Genomic DNA, 6,326 nt, shown 5'->3' with positions numbered 1-6,326 from the left:
AGTTTGTCGGACTATTCCTCTTGCTTGTCCCCTTTTCCCAACCAGTCTCGACCTCCCGTTTACCTGCTCCTCGTTCTTGTATCTCGCCTTGATCTTGTGCCTGTTTGGTTTTATTAGTAAGTATTCTAGTTTCGGTAGCTTTGATTCTTGCCTTTTGCAAGCTCCTTTTGTTAGACCCTTTCCGCGTTCGGTGATGTGCGTTTTCTGTTGACTATCATTCTTACTATTGTAAGCTCTTTTTGTTTGGTACTCTCGCGACTTGTTAGTGGGCGTCTTTGTTTGTTAGTCCTTGCATTTGCAAGTGTGCTATTGTATTTTCGCAGCTGTGTGACAGATTAAACTTTGTCAAACTTGATTTTCTTGTCCGTGTTTTTGGGATCCTCACACCCCCTTATAACAGAATAGTCCGACCAGATGGATCCCGCGGACATAAATCAAGTAGGTCAGGCCTTAGCCAGTCAGGGGCAGCTTGTGGGGCGCCATGAGCAGTCGCTGGCTGAGCTAAGGGAGGCATTACAGCGCATAGCCAGCCGTTTGGACATTTTGTCAGCACACGTTGGCGTGAGAGGTGAGGTTGGAGGTCCCCCTCCCCCACCTCATCTGGCCGCTTCGCGTGCGTCGGAGACCGGTGCCCACAGCTGCCGCGAGCCTAACCTTCCTCATCCATCCCGCTATGGCGGCGAACTCGGGTTATGCGGCCAATTTATACATCAATGTAGCCTTATTTTTGACCAGCAACCGCTTACTTATACATGCAATAGTAGTAGGGTGGCTTTTATGATGAGTTTGCTTACTGATAGAGCCGCCACTTGGGCAATGGTGACAAGCAACGCTAGACCTGAATTACACACTTCGCTCCCGGTTTTCCTTGCTGAACTAAGACGTGTGTTTGATCATCCAGTCAAGGGCAAGGAAGCTGGGAGTAGACTACTGGATTATGTTCAGGGCAGTGAAACAGTAGCAGACTATTCAATCCAGTTTCGGCTTTTGGCTGCAGAGAGTGGGTTTGAAGACACTGCCCTATGCAGCATATTCCGCAGAGGGTTAGAACCGCATGTCAAGGATGAACTGGCAGTTCGGGATGACACCACCAGTTTGGAGGGACTCATAGCATTGGCGATCCGGCTGGACAATCGGATGAGGGAGCGATGGTGGGAACAACAGTTGGAGTGCCCCAGCTACCCTGCTGAGTCTTCAGTCACCCAGACACCCCCCATGGAGGTGGTGAGGGAGGAGCCCATGCAGACTGGGAATGGACATCTCAGTCCAGCGGAGCGGTGGCGGCGCGTCCAGACTGGATCCTGTTTCTGCGGACAGACTGGACACCTGGTTTCTTCCTGCCCCATCCGGCCTCCATGTTGCTCGGGTTCCTCGACAGCTCTGAGGGGGCAACGCCAGATGGAGGAACCCTCTACCAGCCCCGACAACAGCAACCCGTGTGAGTACCCCGAGGACGGTTCAGAGCTGGTAGACTTGATTAGAGACCCAACGGCAAAGAGACTAGAACTGCCAGGGGAGATCTCTGGTTAAGGGCGGGTTTTGCACATTACTGCTTTGATTGATTCCGGGTCCGATGACTGTTTTGTTGACCCCAGCATTGTAGTATTTTTGTCATGTCCTACCTAATATATATGTAAAGGACGGCAAATGTCAAAAAGTGATTGATTGCCCCCCATAAATAGTCCTTTGAAGTAAGCCCCGCCCCCTTCCGGCATCTTAACCAATCAGAAGCCGTTATTTTGAATTAAGCCCTACCCACTTGCCACCTTCTTAACCAATCAGAACCCCAGGACGGCTTCTGTCAAAAATGATTGATGACATTCTGCACCCCCCTCCCCACCCCCCTCATCGTCTTAACCAATCAGAGGTTGGAAGCCACCCCCCTCATCGTCCTAGCCAATCAGAACCCCAGGACGGCTTCTGTCAAAAATGATTGATGACATTCTGTTTCCCACAACATCAAACACATGTTTTCCGGTCCCCCCACCCCCTTTAACAAACATAGGGTTCCGGTCACCCCCCACCGATTGTATACGTACTTCCTTTGAACCCCCCAAACAGTAGCTTTGTTGTTTTCCGGTCCCCCCACCCCCTTTAACAAACAAATGATTCCGGTCACCCCCCACCGATTGTCTACGTACTTCCTTTGAACCCCCAAACAGTAGCTTTGTTGTCGGAGAGGAAGTTTTCGTCCTGATAAAAGTCCCCCCACCCCCTTTAACAAACATAGGATTCCGGTCACCCCCCACCACACATGTTTTCCGGTCCCCCCACCCCCTTTAACAAACATAGGATTCCGGTCACCCCCCACCGATTGTATACGTACTTCCTTTGATTTTTCACACGAATACTGATAAAGCCCCCCACTTTGAAGTAGAACGGGTACCAACCGTAGGAACCCCCGACCCCCCTTATCACCATGTTGGGCGGTAGGAAGCCCCCACCACCCCTCTATCGGGTATGTGCGTGCGTGAATGTAAATTAGTACGAGGCTCACTTATTCTAGTTAATGTGTTGTGAATATTAAAAAAAAAATGTTATCCATTTGTTTCATGTTTTTTTAAATAAATAAAAGAGACTTACCGATGTTTCTGAATACGTAGTCGCGTCTCATTCATGGGGTTTTTCTTTAAAAAATAAAAATAAAAAAAATAAAAAAATAAAATGGCGTCTGTTTCTATCCGCTGTAGTTGGAAATACAGACGAAAAATAGATTATTCGTGCATATAGGACGGCTATTTAACCCATTTCAGAACCGCGTCCTTCTTTTTTCTTAGACTGAAAAATTGTGACTCTGTAAAAGTCAAAGGGGCCGGCTTATGAGTTGTGACTCCCGCAAGCCGCGGTAAACGGCGCCATCTAAAGGGCAAAGGATGTTACTGCATATGGTCAAGGGAGGGAGACAAGGAGGAGCTACTCAAACCTCTTAACCATATAATCTACGTTTTCAGTGTAACACGCCATCAGTTCATATCCACCTTGGATTTACTAAGAAGTTTGTCTGTATTTTTAATTTTAAATAGAGTGAGGCGTGAAATTAATTGATTGATGTCTTGTGCGTTGTATTTGATAGCAATGTAATAAAGAAATTTTGGTAGGATGAACACATTAAAGTTAGTCTACAAAAGTAAATTAGGGTATTAAAATGTTGATAATGAATGTAAAACCTAAAATTTGATTCAAAGGTATTCAATTTGTAAAATTATACATTTTGGATGACGGAACAATGTATGGCATTAGAATAGCCTTTAAATATTAAGTAGGGTTAATTTTAAATTTTTGACGACAGCAGATCGAAACTAGCATCATACTAAACCCCCCAGCAGCCATCTTTTTAATGTTACAAAACACTATCCCTATATTAAACCAAAGATAATAATTGTACTAGTTTTTTTTAAAAATACTGATTTCTGGAGAGAATATATAATCACAAACTCAGGCAGGAACTGCATGTGGACATTATTGGTCAGACGTCTGCTTCTTTTTAAAACTAAGAGAATTGAAAGTATGAAACTTTGAGTTTCTTGATACGTTATTAGATTTATACTCTACTTAACCCTTAATCTTTAATCTTAAAGCCGATCTTTGCAACAATTTAACCAAAATCATCTTCTTATTAGTAGATTAACACGATAGTCTCTTACAAAGGGTATTCCTGTAAGCCTTTGGCTAATAGTTTTCTATAAAAGGATCCACGGTCTGAATTTATGACACCATAGATGTATTTATACATGAAGAAGGGTGTGTACACTTTTATTTTAATTTTAATTAGAGTGAGGCGTGAAATTAATCGGTTGATGTTTTGTGCGCTGTATTTGATAGCAATGTAATAAAGAAATCTCGGTAGGATGAACACAATAAAGTTAGTATAATTTTGTCTACAAAAGTAAACTAGGGTATTAAAATGTTGATAATGAATGTAAAACCTAAAAATTTGATTCAAAGGTATTCAATTTGTAAATTATACATTTTGGATGACGGAACAATGTATGGCATTAGAGTAGCGAAAATTTGTTTACTTTTTTTTTTGTGTGTGTGTGTGTTTAAAAAAGATAATAATTGTACTAGTTTAAAAATACTGATTTCTGGAGAGAATATGTAATCACAAACTCAGGCAGGAACTGCATGTGGACATTATTGGTCAGACGTCTGACAGCGTGTGTGCGTGTTTTTTTTGTTTTTTTTTTTCTGTGTTTTTTCCCATTAGTAAAACAGACTGTTATATCTGATGCTTTAGTCTGAAGTATACTTTGTATTACCATACAAGCGATTCTATACCTTCTATTTAAAACTAAGAGAATTGAAAGTATGAAACTTTGAGTTTCTTGATACGTTAATAGATTTATACTCTACTTAACCCTTAATCTTTAATCTTAAAGCCGATCTTTGCAACAATTTAACCAAAATCAGCTTCTTATCAGTAGATTAACACCTTAGTCTCTTACAAAGGGTATTCCTGTAAGCCCTTGGCTAATAGTTTTTTTTAGATAGGATCCACGGCTTGAATTTATGACACCATAGATGCAATATGTATATGAGGGAGGGTGTGTACACTTTTATTTTAGGGCTGTAGCAATTCAAATTGGAATTTTCCACATTTACCAGATTTAAAGACATACTTAGATGTCATCCTAAATGTTATAAGCGATTCTCTTTGCAACAATTTAACCAAAATCATCTTCTTATCAGTAGATTAACCCCTTTGTCTCTTACAAAGGGTATTCCTGTAAGCCCTTGGCTAATAGTTTTTTTTAGAAAGGATCCACGGCTTGAATTTATGACACCATAGTTGTATTTGTACATGAAGAAGGGTGTGTATTGTTTTATTTTAGGGCTGTAGCAATTCAAATTGGAATTTTCCACATTTACCAGATTTAAAGACACACTTATGTTATCCTACGTGTGATTCACGGTGCAAAATAATAATACTAATGACACTAAATCACGGCGAGGCGTTGCTCACGTTCTAGTTGTAAACCTGCTTTGGGGATATACATTTTCTACAAATGTACCACTGAGAATATTTACGAGCTTGTAAATAAAATACTAAAGAGGTACCAACATGAAAAATTAAATTTTTGGAGGTTTTAGCTGTGTTAAAATGCTCTTACCTCGCCAAATACATGACCGAATTGGAGTTTTCCTCCATTCTCACCTCTCTGAGAAATTCTGTTCTACAAAACACCAGCCCCACCCAACCTGAGAAAAAAAGCTGTAGGCGGCCTTTGACACCATAAGGTTACCCTCTCTCACGTTTTTGGTGTACGTATAGCTATGTATTTTATGTTTTCGAGCTGTTGTATATAAGATTGTGTTATACATAAGAATTTTACCCCCTCTTACGTTTTTGATGCGTTATAAAACTAATAAATGCGCTGATTTTTTTTTTTTTTAAAGGATTAGACTTAGAGAAGGTGTTGGTGGCACTCTCATGAATAAAGCGCACGAGTTGTTTTAGCCCCTCTGCAGACGCGTACACGTATAAAATGTTATTTTTCTGTTTCTAGTTTTGTTACCGCTAGTGCTATAATTTGTGTCTATACGATTTTTATCGGATGTCTCTATGTATTTTTGTTGTTGTTTAAGTTTATAAGGTTTGTATATACGAATGCGCTGTGTGGAAACGGGTTTTAACATCTATCGTTTTTGTAATATTTAAAAAACTAATAAATATACTGTTTTTTTTTGTTTTTCTTAAACTGATTTATGAAAAGGACTTGTAATCGCAAACTCTTTTTTTAAAAGCAGTAACTGATTTAGGAGGTGGAGGGGCAACGTATTATGGGGATCATACTTTTTGAAATCTTTAAACTGTCGTTTGTAAGAGTCTTCTATCTTGATGTTAGCCTTTTTATCTGAATATGTATGAATGAAATATCTTCTAATTATTAGCTCGGATTCTTTCAATGGATAGCCCTGTAACCCTTAGGTTAGTAGTTTTTTTAGAAAGTATCTGGGTATGAAATATGTTATGTTAGGAATATGGCGTGTACGTGAAGAAGGTACCTCTGGCTATGTATTTTATGTTTTTGAGCTGTTGTATATAAGATTGCGTTGTACATAAGAATTTTACCCCCTCTTACGTTTTTGATGTGTTATAAAACTAATAAATGTACTGATTTTTTTTTTTTTTTTTTTAAAAAGGATCAGGCTTAGAGAAGGTGTTGGTGGCACTCTCATGAGCAGGGTGCGCAAGTTGTTTTACCCCCTCTGCAGATGCGTACACGTATAAAATGCTATTTTTCTGTTTCTAGTTTTGTTACCGCTAGTGCTATAATTTGTGTCTATACGATTGTATCGGATGTCTCTATGTATTTTTGTTGTAG

This window comes from Festucalex cinctus, chromosome 1 (genome assembly GCF_051991245.1).
Source record: "Festucalex cinctus isolate MCC-2025b chromosome 1, RoL_Fcin_1.0, whole genome shotgun sequence".
In the NCBI taxonomy this organism is placed as follows: Eukaryota; Metazoa; Chordata; class Actinopteri; order Syngnathiformes; family Syngnathidae; genus Festucalex; species Festucalex cinctus.
The sequence above is the reverse complement of the archived record's forward strand: the minus strand, read 5'-3'. Positions refer to the sequence as shown.